The following is an 18,490-nucleotide window of genomic DNA, read 5'->3' as shown; positions in this document are numbered from 1 at the left end:
GAGAACCTCTTCACTCCTCAAAGCTGATTCAAGACTCTTCGAGACGAGCGTCCTCTTCAGTGTTGGTGTGACGGCGGTACCCAGCGAGTTTCTGCATTGCCTGCGATCTGTGCAGTGGTCTGCCAGACTTTGCGCTTCTCCCTGGTCGCCTCAGCGCTGAAAGAGTGAATTTCCTCCTCTCTGTAAAAGAGCTACACGCGGCACGTCTTTTTAAAGACGGTTCGCCCGTGTTCTTCTGGATGCGGTCGATTTCTGTCGTCATCTGATGGTCGCGATCGCTGCTCTGTATGCCTGGGCATTCAGCTTGCAGCAGCAGCGTTCGTGGATGACTCATGTTCCTGCTATGGGGACATGACCATCTCCACACTGAGGTTAAAAAATGTGTGTATATCTATATATATATGTATATATGTATATATGTATATATATATATATATATATATATAAAAAAAAAAAAAAATAAAATCTCACTAGAGTGAGAGCCCCGGTCCCCCTTACTCGATCGGCTTCCTTCACGAAAGGGGGCCCGTCGACCGGGGACCCGGCGAATTAACGGTGACGGTGTGGCATAAAGCCCCGACGATTTCTCGGGCCACACCTCCCGCCTCAGTGTGTGAGCCAGCGAGCGTTAGTTCGATTCGGTCGGTTGCCTCTTCAGTGGTACCGGCTGCTTCGAGCAGCGCTCCAGATGATGATGTGATGTCGATCGCAGCATCACTAGGCGGGCTAGAGTCCTCGGGAGATGAGGATGCGGCTGCGCTGCCCCCTTCGGGAGAGCCAGCGCTGCCCGTGTCGGATCCCGAGCTGACGACATGCTGTCTCGAGCCGCTGGGAGTATTGGGTTAGAGTGGCATCCTCCATTCTCCCCCGATCTCTCACGGAGGGATAATTGGTTTTTGGACAAAGCTGCCGCCGCGAGGCCACGGCCAACTCCATTGCCTTTTTTTCCCCGAGCTGCATGCGGAGTGATCGTGCTCTTGGGGGACTCCTCTGTCCACTCGAGAGCGCGATCTCTCCCCCGCCTTTCCCCCCCTCGACGGTGGGGCCGCCCGTGGGTACACTGGGATGCCTCCGGTGGAGCGCTCTGTTGCGATGCAACTGTGTCCTCAGAGCGCTTCCACCCGCGGTCATCCTAAGCACCCATCCAAAGCCTGTGGGTTCTCGTCTGCTATGGCGGCGCGATCCTACAGAGCGGCGGGACAGGCGGCCTCCGCTTTGCATGCGATGAGCACTGTGCAAGCGCAGATGCTCAGAGATATGCTCGAGGGCGGGACTGATCCAACGGCATTCGAAGATTTGCGGTCCGCCACTGACCTTGCTCTCCAAAAGGGCAACGAAAGTGGCCGCTCGCGCCGTCGGTCAGGTGATGGCCACTATTGTGGTCCAGGAGCGTCAACCTGGCAGACACTCGGAGCGCTGAGCGGATTCGTCTGCTCGACGCCCCTCTCTCCCAGGTTGGCCTTTTTGGCGGTGCAGTCGAGAACTCTTGCCCAGCAGTTCTCCACTGCCCAGGAGCAGACGGAGGCAATCAAACATATTCTGCCCCGACGACCAGCTGCTGCCTCCACCCAGTCGTCGGCACAGATGCCTCCCGCTGCTCGCCGCCGAGGACGCCCCCCCGCGGCTCCCCTCCCTCCCGCCCCGCCCCAGCAGCAGCCTTCATCCGGGCCACGGCGTGGAGGAGGCCGCCGGCAGGCGTCACAGCCCCCTCAGGCCGCACACCCCGCTAAACGCCAGGTAAGCGATGATCCTGTTAAGGGCCGCTCAGTGATGGAGTTGAGTTTTTCCCCAGGAGGCGGGAGCAGGCCCCTCCTGCCCCCGGTGGAGGGCCGGGGGAAAATCTTTCGTTTTCAGCTCCCGCTGCTCGCCCGCGGGTGGGCAGCGCCCTGAGTTGGTTAAGGAAGACTTGACATCATCACTGAGCCCACAGTCGGGAATGAGTGCGCTCGACGTTCCAGTGCGTCAGCCCACACATTCCTCTCTGTCTCTGAGGGCGCGGAAGGGTGCGAGTGTCGTCCCCGGGCTACGCCAATCCCTTCCCCCTCTATCGCCAGACCCCCGGCAGAACAGACCCCCGTGGAACGCTCCGCCTTCCCTGGTCTCTTCTGTCGGGGAGCGGGCTTCGACGCATCCGAGCGGGGTAACCCCTGCATGCGTGCCAGTCGACCCGCCCCGCTGCCCCTCCGGGGGGACGTCTGTGGTTCGAATGACCCCGTTGGTTCACTTCCTGGAAGCCTGGCTAGAGCTTCCCGGGGTATCCCGCTGGGTCATCAGAACGATCAGATTCGGCTATGCGATTCAGTTCGCACGGTCTCCTCCCCGCTTCAGGGGAGTTCGCTCCACGATGATCGGTGGCAATGCCCCAGTCTTGAGAGCGGAGGTTGCGACCCTGCTGGCGAAGGGTGCAATCGAGACGGTCCCTCCAGCCGAGGTGAGGTCCGGGTTTACAGCCCCTACTTCATTGTCCCCAAGAAAACCGGTGGGTTACGACTGATCCTGGACCAGCGCATTTTGAACCGTTCTCTCCATTGACTACCGTTCAAAATGCTCACAGCCAAACGCATTCTCGAATGTGTTCGGTTTCAGGATTGGTCTGCAGCGTTCGACCTGAAGGACGCGTACTTTCATGCCTCCATTTTGCCTCAACGCAGACCGCTTCTTCGGTTTGCTTTTAAGGGCCAGGCATATCAGTACACGGTTCTCCCATTCGGGTTAGCTCTGTCCCCTCGCGTCTTCACGAAGACCGTCGAGGCAGCCCTTGTTCCCCTTCGCGAACACGGGGTTCGCATCCTGAATTTTTCTCGACGACTGGCTGATACTAGCACACTCTCGAGCTCAGGTTTGCGAACACAGAGACCTGGTGCTACGGCACCTAGCCCGTCTGGGCCTTCGGGTCAACCGGGGAAAGAGCAAACTTTGCCCCGTGCAGAGGATCTCTTTTCTCGGCATGGAGATAGACTCGGTCGCCATGTCCGCGCAGCTCACGAACGAGCGCGCGCATTCACTGCTGACTTGTCTTCGACAGTTCGAGGGCTGAGTGCGGTTCCACTGAAACTATTTCAGAGGCTCCTGGGGCATATGGCATCCGTGGCCGCGGTAACGCCGCTCGGTTTGCTTCATATGAGACCGCTTCAGCTGTGGCTTCGCGATCGAGTCCCGAGGTGGACATGGCATCGCGGCTCGCTCCGAGTTCCAGTGACTCCAGCGTGCCGCCGAACCTTCTTCCCGTGGTCGAACCTCAGCTTCTTACGGACCGGTGTCCCTATTCAGCGAGTTTCCAGGCATCTCGTTGTCTCCACGGATGCGTCTACCACGGGTTGGGGCGCCATGTGCAATGGGCATGCAGCCGCCGGTTCCTGGACAGGAGCCCAGCGCCTCATGCACAGCAATTGCCTCGAGCTACTGGCAGTACGGCTCGCCCTGCACCGCTTCCGAGCGTTGCTCAAGGGCCGGCATGTGCTTGTCCGCTCAGACAACACTACGGCAGTAGCGTACATCAACCACCAGGGGGGTCTACGCTCGCGCCGGTTGTCGCAGCTCGCTCGCCACCTCTTGATATGGAGTCAGAAGCACCTGAGGTCCCTTCGTGCAATGTACATTCCTGGAGACCGGAACCGGGCAGCCGACGAGCTGTCACGGGTCCGTTCCATCTCCAGCGAGTGGCGACTCCATCCCCAGTCGGTCCAGCTGATCTGGGACCAGTTCGGGGAGGCACAGATAGACCTGTTCGCCTCTCAGGACTCGACCCACTGCGCGGCTCGGATGCGCTGGCGCACAGCTGGCCACGGGGCCCACGCAAGTATGCGTTCCCCCAGTGAGCCTCCTTGCACGGGTGTTGTGCAAGTTCAAGGAGGACGAGGAGCAGGTCTTGCTGGTAGCCCCCTACGGGCCCACCGAGACGTGGTTCTCCGAACTCATGTTCCTCGCGACAGCACCTCCTTGGCCTATTCCTCTGAGACTATTCTCTCAGAGACGGGGCACTCTGTGGCACCCTCGTCCCGATCTTTGGAGGCTGCACATGTGGCTCCTGGACGGGACGAGGCAGGTTTGAGTTCGCTGCCACCTCCGGTGGCGGCAACCATCACTTCCGCTAGAGCGTCGTCCTCGGGACACCTTATGCGTTGAAGTGGAACCTCTTCGTCAATTGGTGTTCTTCTCATGAGAAGACCCCCGGAGGTGTTCGATCGAGGTCGTGCTTTCCTTCCTGCAAAAGGGTTGGAGCGCAGGCTGTCGCCCTCCACCCTTAAGGTTTACGTCGCGGCCATTGCCGCTTCTCATGAAGCAGTGGAAGGTAAGTCCTTAGGGAAGCACGATCTGGTCACCAGGTTCCTGAGGGGAGCGAGGAGGCTGCATCCGCCTCGTCCTCCCCTCGTACCCTCTGGGGACCTCTCGGTAGCTTTAAGTGCTCTGCAGAGGCATCCCTTTGAGCCTTTGCAATCGGTAGAGTTAAAGTTTCTGTCCATGAAGACAGCACTCCTGGTTGCATTGGCCTCCATCAAGAGGGTGGGGGACCTGCACGCATTCTCCGTTGACGAAGCGTGCCTGGAGTTCGGGCCGGCTTACTCTCACGTGTTTCCTGAGACCCCGGCCTGGATATATGCCCAAGGTTCCCACCACTCCCTTCCGGGTCCAGGTGGTGAACCTGCAAGCGCTGCCCCTGGAGGAGGCAGACCCAGCCTTGGCACTGCTCTGTCCGGTACGTGCTCTCCGCACCTATGTCGACAGAACGCAGTGTTCAGGACCTCAGACCAGCTCTTTGTCTGTTATGGAGGGAGCCAGAAGGGAAGGGCTCTCTCAAAGCAACGGCTGTCCCACTGGATTGTGGATGCCATTGCTTTGTCTTACCAGCAGCAAGGCCGTCCGTGCCCCCTTGGTGTGACGGCCCATTCCACTCGGAGTGTGGCCTCCTCTTGGGCTCTAGCGCACGGCGCCTCGCTAACAGACATCTGCAGAGCTGCAGGCTGGGCGACACCCAACACCTTCGCCAGATTCTATAATCTGCGAATTGAGCCAGTGTCCTCTCACGTACTCGTTCCGGCTGGTACTGGACCAGCTCAGGTGTCTTCGCTTGCTCGCCACTCCACTCCCCGGACTGGATAAGTGCGATATTTCCTCAGTTCTTCTATTGAAGTCTTGAGTCCTCCAGCACCGACGATGCGGGCACCACTGCTGTGGCTCTGGATGCTGGCTAGGTGCCTCCATGCGTACGGTTCCCCCATGGTAACCGTCTCATGTGTATTATCCACTGTAAGCCTCTCTGAGCATGTGTCTTCCCTTGGCAAGCCATCTGCCACCCCTGGAGCTGAAATTAGTAGCCACCTGCGGTTGGTGCTCCAGTGATTCCATATGTGTTCCTAGGTGGCCATATGTGTATTCGTAAGTCCTCCCTTCGGTAGGCAGCTGGTAGCATGTCCCCTTCGGGATATGTTTCCCAGTGTACCTTGGTAATCCTGTGTCAAAGTCGGATCCCCAAAAGAAAACAGGTAAGGCTCGGGGGTTCAGACTTTCGCAGGGCACTGGAAGACAGCCTGAAGTTGGCGTGATGGCACAGACCCCCAATCTCCGTCACTTCTGACGTAACTCGAAGTGACTACGAAAGGGAACGTCTCGGTTACGTATGTAACCCTCGTTCCCTGAGTAGGGAACGGAGACGTTACTTCTCCCTGCCACTTCTGCTGTGTCGCTGGGTAGATGCCGAGTTCAGTCTTGGCTCCTCAGCGAAGACATACTGCGGTTGCGTTCACTTCCTCCTTTTATACTCACGGAGTAGGGCGGAGTACGCTATGCAAATTTCCGCAGCCCCAAGGCATTGCATGCCATTGGCTCGTGTTTAAATACTCGAAGAGGATTGGCTTTCTATGCGAAACCCCCAATCTCCGTCACTTCTGACGTAACGTCTCCGTTCCCTACTCAGGGAACGAGGGTTACATACGTAACCGAGACGTTTTGCGGAAAAAAAATGTTGTCACTTTAAAGAGGTTCACTTTCTGGTTTACTTTTTGGTCGCTTTCTCTTGACCAACTCGTACGAATTAGTATGATCTCACTTGTACAAATTTGTAAGATTTATCTAAACCCCAGTGATGGGTAGGTTTAGGGGCGGGGTCAGGGGGAGGTCATTCATACGAATTCATACGAATTGGAAAACTCATACGATTTAGCAAAAATCGCACACAGTATAATGGAGGGTGTATGAATTTGTACAAATTAGCTACCTCGCAAAATACGTATAAATTGCGATGAGATTGGGTTGAACCTGTATGACTTTTTTTTCTGTGAAACACAAAAGAAATCAGTGGGGTCCAAAGAAACATTGAGGAAAAACAGAGGGATTTTTCAGAATATCTCCTTTTGTGTTTCACAGAAAACCGGAAGTCATACAGGTTTGGAAATTGTAAATTGTGCAAATGAGTAAATGATGACAAAATCCCATTAAGCTAAAAATATATGATTATATATTAAAGAGAAAATGGGAATAGCTTACAGCCTGGGGATATTGTACATAATAAAGATATTCTACAGTAGAAACTACATTTTAGACTCTTTCTGGGACCAAATGAGAGAGTGAGAGAGAGAGAGAGAGAGAGAGAGAGAGAGAGAGAGAGAGAGAGAGAGGGAGAGAGAGAGAGAGAGAAAGAGAGAGAGAGCTGTTACTAGACATCCGAGTTCCTAACTCTGTGAGCTGGCAAGCCTAGTGCACACAAGCGTCAGTGGGTGTGACATTGGGGTGAGTGCGGGAAATGGGCAAGTGTCTCGCTGGGTAAAAAAACCACACAACTATATTTCTGTCTGACTGCGTCACTGTGCAGACTTAGATTATTTATGAACAAGCTTAAATTAGAGACTTGAGGAGATCTTTCTGGGTGGGACACAACCAACAATCCCAACTGTTACACAAGAGTGAATACCCAAATGATCTGTCAGCCAACAAGATAAGGGAGTTAGACTGCCTCGGAGTACCTTAACACAACTTTATATTCATCTTGCAGATAGACTACAGTAAATATACGGCCACCATAAAGCACAGCATAATAACATGACTGGAGAGCGAGGGAGGAGGGGGAGTACTTGCACCAGTAATGGAAGGAGAGCTTTCTCCAGCATTTTAGAGCAGCAGGGGGCTTCTCTGATGTGTTAATGTGTTGACGGAGACAAATGAGGCCGTGTGGTCATGAGGGGACATGGAACAAGAGCCCTGTTGTACACAGCAGAGCCCAGAATACAGGAACCCCTGCCTAGGCAAACAACAGCACAGGAAGCCAGGCCTGCCAAACACAAAGGCTGTTTATTTACCCTCATGTCAACCAATCATGAGTACACAAATCAATAAAGTGTTAGACCACAAGAGACAAGCCAGGTTAAACAGAGCCTGTAGGTTAAAAAATGACTGCTTTAAATAAAGACTTATTAGAAGTACAAAAGATGTTAATAGATTTTTGATTTGGATGTTTTTTCAGGCCACAGTATGTGGCGTACTACTGTTTTCATAAAATATAAATTATATCCATACATAATGGAAATACATGAAATACATGGAATAAATACGTCGAATAATTCACCCACAAATTCTAATTTTGTCACCATTTTGTCTTTCGCAACTCATTTGACTTTTTTATGGAAGTGGAACAAAGGAGAAATTTAGCAGAAATTTATAGAAATTTAATGTCTAAATCAGTGGTAATCATTTAGACTTGAAGGCCCCCCATTTCTCCAACATAATATTCTAAAGTTTACTGAAAGCCCTTGAACTATGGTCTATGATAGTATGGACTACTTGTATGATGTGTTGTGTCCTTCTTAGAGCTTGAAAGCCTCTGGTATTCCACATTCATTGTATGGAAGAGAACAGCTCAGACATTCGGGTATAAGTCTGGGGTATTTCACAGAAAGTTTAAAGTCATATATGTTTGAAACAAAAATCCACGGCTAGATGTGCATTAAACTATTTCAATGCACGACAAAAAACCAAAGCGGAGTGCATTCAAATCGTTCAGTGCACAGTTGGCTGTGGATTATCCTGCGTATAACATGGCCATATGTGTCACAGGTGTTTGCAGGAAGACAGATGAATAAAGTTCCAAATGACTCAAGGTTCAATATTAATTCCAAAGAGACAGGTAGTACCAAACACTTTAAACATAACGGTGTGACGGTGTGTCACTTTAAACTTTAAACGGAAAAAGAGTGACAGTGAATGTACTTTAAAAATCAAACAAAAATGAATGATGGTGAATATAGTAACTAAAGAGTAACTAAACAAAGGACCAAATTTTCACCTCAGCGAGGGGACCAATCACAGAACGGGGAGGGAGCAGCAAGATGATGACGACGTCTATGCGATACACCAAAGCAGTTTGTTTATACCTATGGATCAAACATGGCAGCAGACGCGAAGTTACCTTTCGATACAGCCTTAGATATTATTCTAAGTAGTTTAGAACGCAAATAAATCTCTTCTTCCTCGTCTAATTTCTTACCATTGTTTTCTTCCTCATCTAATTTCATACCCCTCTACATGCATTTGATAGATATTCATAGCACCCAATTAACGGCTCTGAGCATTCGTAACCCCGCCTCAAATACTAGAAAATTTACATGTGTTTCCCAGACCGTGTCTAATGTTAGCCAGGCTAGTAGGCTATAGGCTATTAGCAGTACATTATTTGATCGGAATGGTAAAAAGGATGATTATCTATCATATTGGCAGCTTAAAAACAAACACAGAGATAAAGTAGTGCAGTAAGATCACATTTATTTAAATTAATGAGTAACAAGCATTTATTTTAATTAATTATCGAGAAAGAGAGAGAGCGATGAGAGATAAATGTGTGAATGATCTGCATCTGTGCATTGTCTCTCTTTACTAACAATGTGTCAGCGAGTTTAATTACTTCAAAAACAGCAATGTTACCCCCTCATTGTGGAGAAATATCATGAAGCAATTTAGTAGCGAAGCTACCAGTGCAATGATCAGTTAAACTGAAAGAACATGTTGTTTCCTCATGTCCCTGTGTTGTCTTCTCTATTGCACTCTAAACTATCAGACAAGACCATCAAACAGTCAACAGGCCTGACATTTCCTCCAACAATAATCAGTTTTAGCCTCTCGTTGGTCAAATTTCACCACTTAATGTGCTAATTTATTATTATGTAATATCCAGTTATAAACTGTCTAATTATCCAGTTATAAACTTTCTACAATCACTCTCTAGCATTCATACTTGGTTTTTAATATGCATGAAGACCAACTTTGGTCCAATAGGTTTTCTCTGTACATGGGGCAATCAGAACAAATAGAAAGTAAAGTAGAAATGGTAAGCAAGCCACCAACATAATTTTCTTTTGATCGGTTTAACTGTACGTATGCTGTTGTCTTATATCCCTGTGTAGTCTGCTCTGTAACACTCCAAACTATCAATAGACAAGACCTCCAAACAAAGTCAACAGGCCTGACGTCTCCTCCATAACATGTTTTTAGCCTCTCGTCGCTCTGATAAACTCCAATACTGTTCCTCTCAGTAGAACCATTCTTCTTCAGCCAGAGAGAGAGAGAGAAAGTGAAAGAATCATCAACTTTGAGATTCTGTGATAAGAATCCGGTGCATGTTTGAGTGTGACGCCGAGGGCAGGTCGCAACTCTCCACAGGTGACAGAGAGGAAGTTCACAGAGCTGCCACAAGACGCCAGTGGATCACTGTCTTGCCTCTAAAAATGGGATATGAGATAATGACCTGCCAGTCAAAGAGTTGAACAGGTAAAATAAAAGTTAAGGAAGAAATAGATATGAGTCCCACAAAGAGAGAGGAAGGCAGGGGGAGAGAAACAGAGAGATTCATTGAAACAGATAATTGGGGCCTGCAAATTGGGACAGCAATGCACTGTGAGACTCATTGAGTGCTGCTGGTACTTGAGAATGAGTTCTTCAGGGAATAAAATCCAGGCCTAAGATTACAGGCCCAAGAAATTTATCGAACGCAAAAAAAACGGACTGTGACAAGAAACAATCACTCCTAACAAACATCCAATCGAAGTGCCTCTGGGAACATTATTTTTTTAATGTTCTCTGAAAAACTGGGTGTGCAGTCTTAAAGGTATAGCAGAGGATCTGAATTTTAGAGAAGACCCGCCCTCTCCAATCTTTTTAAAAATGCACACGCAACACTCTATTTGCTCCAGAGAGGGAACGCCTATCTCAAAAACATTCATGCAAGGCAAAATGTCAAATGCCCTTCCGTGTTTTATTTACTTATTATACTGATCGATTGAGTGACCGAGGACTCAAGACATGATATGCAATGGAGAAGTAGCTTGTTGCATTTGTGTAATAATACTGTGGTTAACACATTGGAATTATCGAAAATGAACACACAAGGTTTTAGAATATTTCAGCATGATACCATTTACCATTTGGTCATAAGGCTACTTTAGTTAAATTGAGATGTTTACCATGTCTACACGGCGCATGACTTGTGCCGCAGGGCTAGCATCACTAATCATAGCTTACATTAACTTTTACTAGCAGTGATTTTAAATGGATTTCTCCAAATAGCATGACAAACTTTACCTGTCTAGTAGAATCTTCGTGACTGCGGCATCAGTGGGAAGCCCAACCTGTGCTTTTAGCGCACGCCAGCATGTGAAATATTCACCCAAAATCACTCTGGTCTTGTTTCTATATTCTGCGGCCTTTCTCTTCTTATCATACACTTTGTATACATTTTTTTCTTTTTCAACCCTCAGCCACTTTCAAAGGAATGTCTGAAACCGTAACTCATCACACATAATACACCTGAAAGCGAAAACTACATAGGGACGAGCACGTTCAACGGCCCAACCCGATCTCACAGGAATTCGTACGAATTTTACGAGGTGGCTAATTCGTAACAATTTGTACGACCTCACTCGTACGAATTAGTACGATTTAGCTAAATCGTACATATTTTACGAATTAGCCAATTCGTATGAATTCATACGAATGACCTACCCCTGACCCCGCCCCTAAACATAACCGTCACATGGGTTTAGACAAATCGTACAAATTTGTACGAGTGAGGTCGTATGAATTAGTACGAATTAGCCACTTTTGAATCACTCGTACGAATTCGTACGAATTGGTCGTGAGATAGGGTAGGATGGCCTTACGTAAACATATCACCAGAATGATTGACACTTAGGTGGACCAATAGTGTAGGCTACCCACCCGGAAAAAGAAAATCTTCCGCTTTACCTTTAAATGTCTTGTAACAATTTCATTAAAAAAAAAATCCAAATTTTTTAGCTTTCTATATATATATATATCAATGCATAATTAAAATGTAAGTACTCTGATAAAAAGAGTATAAAAATCGAGTGAATCTAGACCGTTTAATCTGCACTAAACTCAGCTCATTATTTCCAACCGGGACTAAAGAAAGGATTGGCTTAGGCGACTGTCACTCTCTCGCAACCATGGCAACCACCCTTTTGTCACATAGGACCTGCCCACTTGCACGTGTCCAGACCATACCTGTTTACATGCCCTTGTTTGAGCTTGAAGATGCCGGATCAACCCCGGATCTGTCCTCAAGCTGATGATGCGGTAACATGACATCATGACTTTTGAAAACATACACGCCACTTTCAAGTCAAGTATAATACGCATTTTGAGCTATCCAGATGTATGTGTGTATGTCTACGCCGTTAAATGTTCAAGTGATTCCGAGTTTATGTAAAAGCCGTTAAATGTCCGAGCGAAACAAAGCAAAATGTAGATCTACATCTGGGGAGCGATATTTTTTTCCTAGGATGGTAGGGGAAGACTCATAAATGCTTTTAACCCCACTGTCCTCATCAGAGTCAACAATGCTTTCATCATGGAAACACTTACATGCCGAACACTCTTCATCACAGTGTAAATGGAAAAACGTGTATCATGCAACCTGTTTTTAGCTTTGCCTTAAAGATAACTAGCTTGTTAGCGAATCAATAAATATATATTTTAAACTACTAAAATACTTCTTATTTGTTTATCTTCATAATGATAAAGTTCTATTTTTTTATTACATGTGATTCTGACATGATGTCACTACATGCACTGTGCTCCTTCCTCTCCGCTCGCCTCAGGTAAATAATGCGTCTTCAGCTCAGCGGTCGGAGTCGCGTGTTCATGGGTTTTGGGGGCGTGGCTTTGGAAGGAGCCCAGAAGAGAGGGGGTGGAGTGAATGGAAATAATGAGCTGTCTTTAAAACAGTCGTGAGAGGTCTACAGACACTCGATTTTTATACTTTCTTTTTCAGAGTAGTTACATTTTAATTATGCATTGATATATACAGAAAGTTTAAACAAATTTAGAAAAAAAGTTTTTTATAAAATTCCTACCTACAATACCTTTAAGTGCATGTCTCAGGACACTGACTAGTCTATAGCAACTGGAACTTCTAATGACAGCTGCATTAATGCAATGACTTTATCAACTATTTAGAAGGCAGGACTTATTCCTTAATAATACTTAATACACAATAATACATCTTGTTATACCTAATGCATTTGCATCCAGTCGGAAATTCTTTTTGTTTGAGCGGTCTCTTGCACTGGCATTTGAAGACCAAATACAAGGGGTAACACTTTTTTTGAAGGGGTGTGCATAAGACTGTCATGACACTGTCATAAACATGACATAACACCTGTCATGAACATGAAGGAGTCTTTATGAATGTTTAAGACTTTTGTCATTAAGTGTCATTCGGTAAATTATGACACTTTTAATGCAAAGTTGACATTGTTTAAAATGTCTTTGTTATGACAACTTGACATTAACCAAGAAATCATAACTTGTCACAAATATGTCATAACAGGTAATTATCAAACTTAAAGTCAAGAAGTTATTTAGCTTTGTGTTAACTTTACATTACCCTGTCATTTGTTATGGTTGGTTTTAACTTTGGTTGTCATGACACCATTATAACTGTAACATAAATGTTTTACTTTTTCTCAATAAAGTGGAACACATTGTACTTATAAAGATGTCATTAAGGGTTATTACACTGTCAAATGCTTAGTGTCATTAATATTTCCCCTTACCTCAAGTAAAGTGGAACATGTTGGACTAGTTATAAAGATGTCAGGTTGACAGTTTATGATTTCTTGGTTAATGTCAAGTTGTCATAATCAAGACATTTTTGTCTTGGTTAATGTCAAGTTGTCATAACAAAGACATTTTAAACAATGTCAACTTTGCATTAAAAGTGTCATAATTTACCAAATGACACTTGATGACAAAAGTCATAAACATTCATAAAGACTCTTTCATGTTCATGACAGGTGTTATGTCATGTTTATGACAGTGTCATGTCAGTCTTATGCACACCCCTTCAAATAAAGTGTTACCGTTTTGTATCATAATGTTAAATTGTATTTGTAATAATTTTGGAGACATTTTTTATACAATCCCCCATTAATTTCTGACCCGACACAACAGTAACAAAAGGAATCAAATTTTAAATTAGATAGTGACTGAATTTGAAACATGAAGTTTCACATGAATAAATGATTGAATGAATGAACGAATTGTGGCTATACAATACGTCTTTAAACTAAAAAAAAGAAAGCATACTTTCAGTCTAATTTTTATGTACTTCTTAACTTACAGAAAATTATTTATGGCCTATACTTTACTTATAAAAGGTTTCTAGAGCCCTGCAAGTATAGCAAGCAGCAAACAGGGAAAGTAATTTTAATTATTTTTTAATTTGAGCGTGATAAACCTGAAAGACTCAGAGAAGGTCAGATAATCAAATATTATTTATAGATTAAAAGAACTTCAGCATTACTCTCAGTATGTGTGTGTGGACACACAGCAGTTGATATGACATGTCAGCACAGAAAATATTTTCTTTTATGGTTTTTCCATATGCATTATTTACAGCTCACAGATGCACACTGAATGTGGCATTCCTGCTTAATCTGTGTGGTACAATGAACTCTTGTCACCAGTGTGTCCATCAGTGCATCAACATAAATTTGTAGCTCAAAGGTTTGTATAGAGCTCCTGTAACGTGACTTTCCATCCCATTAATCCCTAGTTGTGGTAATATATTCATGGTCAGGCATGTCCCTGAGTATCAAGCCCCCTTTTAACCAAGCCATGTCCAAGAAAGTCAGGTCCTGTTCCTTTTGGAATTTTTAAATTTAACAGCTAAATATCAGCTAGTTATGAAAAAAGGTGAAAATTGTTGCCCCAGCAACCTGGAGCTGAAACACACAGGCACGATTTTATCATTTAATGCACTGAGAGCAGAACAAACCTCTGACCTTCGATGAAACATGATCATTTGAAACACAAATATAAAACCGTCCAGCCTTCCTTTTGTTCATTCATTCATTCATTCATTCATTCATTCAGTCATTCATTCATTCATTCATTCATTCATTCATTCATTCATTCATTCATTCATTCAATCATTCATTCATTCAGCTGGTCATTTCCATGTATTGCAGTATTTATTATGATTTATTTATCCTTTTAATCATATGCACTCATATTCTTTAAAGGGGGGGGGGGTTATTGCTTTTTTTTCTTTGCATGATTGTGTTTATGGGGTGCAATATAACATGTGTTCATGTTTTTTTCTTTTTTAAAAAGTCTTCTTTTTCATAAATTTCACCTTTATTGTCAGCCACTTTCTCCTGAGTTATAGACTTCCTGAGTCTATGAAACCACTCCCTCAGAAACAGGCAGTGGGCTCAGATTGGTTAGTTTGGGCTGGTGTGTTGTGATTGGCTAAACTGTAGCTCACATTGTGAGCCATTACCTTTACGGGCGAAACGTGCATGAACTCAGGTCCAGATGTAAATAATTAACACAGTCTCATCCCAAAAAGTCATATAACTGACGTCTTGGGACGTCTTTTGACCATACGTCAATATCCGCCTTTTTAGGGCCCCCTTAAACGTCGGTAGATGGCGATCATACAACTGACGCTTTACCTTTAACACTTGAAGTGCCAGAATTCCAAAACTAGAACTAGAACGGCCACAAACGGTCATTTTGACCGTTAGTGTGATGCCGGTGCCGTGATGTGGCAGAAACACAGGAAGGAGGCTGGATCCAAACGCAGTGTAGAGGCTTTATTTAGACAAACTACATATTTAAACAAAGACTCAGGAACAGGGCTCAGGAACAGGACTCAGATACGGGAGTGACACACAACGACCTCACACGTACAACAACTCACAAACTAAGACAAAAACACAGGGCTTAAATAATCAGACAAGCAAACTTAACAAGGTAACAAGGGGGCGTGGACAATAGGAAACACCTGGAAAACTCAATAGACAGGGAACCACTAATAATACAAAGACAAAGACACAAAACCACATCATAACAGAGCCCCTCCCCTATGGGCGGCTCCTGACGCCCATAAAGACACCAAAAAGTTCAGGTGGGCGGTGAAGCGAAGGCGGTCTGGGGGAGGGACGGAGGGCCAGGCCCGTGCAGGGGAACGGGACCAGGAGGTAGCCAAGACGAGCCTGGGCCGCAGAGCGTGGGCGGAGCAGGACCAGGCGAAGGCCAGGGCGGAGCAGGACCAGGCGACGGCCAGGGCGGAGCAGGACCAGGCGACGGCCAGGGCGGAGCAGGACCAGGCGACGGCCAGGGCGGAGCAGGACCAGGCGACGGCCAGGGCGGAGCAGGACCAGGCGACGGCCAGGGCGGAGCAGGACCAGGCGAAGGCCAGGGCGGAGCAGGACCAGGCGAAGGCCAGGGCGGAGCAGGACCAGGCGAAGGCCAGGGCGGAGCAGGACCAGGCGAAGGCCAGGGCGGAGCAGGACCAGGCGAAGGCCAGGGCGGAGCAGGACCAGGCGACGCTGTGGGACCCTCGGGCGTCCACAACAGTGAAGGTCCCTCAGACGGCCACGGCGGTGAAGCCCCCTCGGGAGACCACGGCGGTGAAGACCCCTCGGGCGGCCACGGCGGTGAAGACCCCTCGGGCGGCCACGGCGGTGAAGACCCCTCGGGCGGCCACGGCGGTGAAGACCCCTCGGGCGGCCACGGCGGTGAAGACCCCTCGGGCGGCCACGGCGGTGAAGACCCCTCGGGCGGCCACGGCGGTGAAGACCCCTCGGGCGGCCACGGCGGTGAAGACCCCTCGGGCGGCCACGGCGGTGAAGACCCCTCGGGCGGCCACGGCGGTGAAGACCCCTCGGGCGGCCACGGCGGTGAAGACCCCTCGGGCGGCCACGGCGGAGCAGGATGAGATAAAGGCCATGTCTGTATAGCCTCCATGGCCCTCACCAGGTACCTACTGCCCCCCCCAAAAAAATACTTGGAGAAGTCCATAGGGAGTTGAAGTTCACAGCTTGAACAGAGCTTGAAGGACACCGGCAGGGCGAGGCGCGGAGGCGGGGCCGGCAGGGCGAGGCGCAGAGGCGGGGCCGGCAGGGCGAGGCGCAGAGGCGGGGCCGGCAGGGCGAGGCGCAGAGGCGGGGCCGGCAGGGCGAGGCGCAGAGGCGGGGCCGGCAGGGCGAGGCATCCTGGTATGCTCACCGAAGCCTGGCGAACCGAACGAGCCCTCCTTTTCCTCCTGCGGCGGTGTTTCACTTGAACTGAAGACTTAATCACATGAACTGAAGACTCATCGTGACTCACTTGAACCGGATACTCAGTGCTCACTTGAACTGGAGACTCACTCACTTGAACTGGAGATTCAGCACTCACTGGAGATTCGCTCACTTGACTCGATTTGGACCTGGACACACTTGACTCACTTGCTTTGGACCTGGACACACTTGACTCCCTTGACTCGGCCGTTGACTCACTTGACTCGGCCGTTGACTCACTTGACTCACTCACAGGGCTGACGTGAATCGTGTGCTCGGCTGAGCTGACGTGAAACAGCGGTGCGGGCTCAGCGGGCCTGATGGTCGTGATAACATCCCTCTCTACCTCTCCAACAGTGAAGGGAGATCCACAAAACTGCAGGACAAAATCAATGAACTGCTCCAGGGTCCAACTGGGGTCCTCCTCTGGTAAATTTAAACCAATGTCCAGATCCAGACCACTCCAGAAACAGTCCTTCAATGCATCTTCTCCACCCGGAACGAGATGGCTATACAAAAGGAATTCCTCCACATAATCCTCGATGCAGCGATTGTTCTGATAAAGAGAGCAAAGTTTGCTCAGTGAGCTCTGGCTACTACCTGCTGGATCCATGTAGTTGGTGAGTTGTTCTGTGATGCCGGTGCCGTGATGTGGCAGAAACACAGGAAGGAGGCTGGATCCAAACGCAGTGTAGAGGCTTTATTTAGACAAACTACATATTTAAACAAAGACTCAGGAACAGGGCTCAGGAACAGGACTCAGATACGGGAGTGACACACAACGACCTCACACGTACAACAACTCACAAACTAAGACAAAAACACAGGGCTTAAATAATCAGACAAGCAAACTTAACAAGGTAACAAGGGGGCGTGGACAATAGGAAACACCTGGAAAACTCAATAGACAGGGAACCACTAATAATACAAAGACAAAGACACAAAACCACATCATAACAGTTAGATTCAAAACAGTGTTTATTTCATTGACGAATAATTTTCATAATTATTTTCGTCAACCACATTTTTTCAAAGACGAAAACGAGACGATAACTAAATAAAAACTAGGTTTGAATGACAAAAACTATGACGAAAATGTTAGATAGTGACGATATGCGAAGCGGTCAATAGGCTAATAATAATAATAGGACTAGCAGAACTAGTGAACAGCCCATGCAGCAAAACAAACAGCGCAGGACAGGGCAGCAGAGCTCACCAGGATCATCCAACATGAATGGAACATCTGGATCCGCCGTGTCTGATGATAGCAGCCGTCTCTTTTTCCTTGATGTGGACTCTGAATCACTCTCTGATGATATATAGCCTATAGATAACGTAAGTATTATAGATAACTGTAATCTGGTTTTATTTGCTTATTTCTGATCAACAACTAATCTAGAAATTATAGAAAACACTGCTACAGAGGTGACCGGACGGACCTTTCTGTTGACAGTTGAGAGAGACCAGATCAACCGCGGGATAAAAAATATCGCGAAATTCAGTGCGGTCAAAATGACCGTCTATGGCCGAAATAGGTAAATATGTTCATTTTTTTTTTGTTTTGCCTTACGTTTACGGAACTTAATTTATATGAAAAGCATTTTAAATGAAAATACAGACATTTTAGGAAAAGTCAGGTACCAACAGGATTTTATTATTTTTTTCAACAAAGTTATTGTAGATATAAAATTCAAAATGGTCAAAATGACCGTTGTGGCCGTTCTAGTGTTAACGTCAGTTAGGTGACGGGTTAGGTTTAGGGTTAGGTTTAGGTCTGGGGTAGAGTTAGGATCCCATAACCTCATCTAACGACGTTTAAGGGGGCCCTAAAAAGGCGAATATTGACGTATGGTCAAAAGACGTCCCAAAACGTCAGTTATATGACGTCTTGGGATGAGACCGGGTTGAAATAATGG

Source organism: Pimephales promelas, chromosome 6 (assembly GCF_988280905.1).
Source record: "Pimephales promelas chromosome 6, fPimPro1.hap1.1, whole genome shotgun sequence".
Taxonomy (NCBI): Eukaryota; Metazoa; Chordata; class Actinopteri; order Cypriniformes; family Leuciscidae; genus Pimephales; species Pimephales promelas.
Note: the sequence above shows the minus strand (reverse complement) of the source record.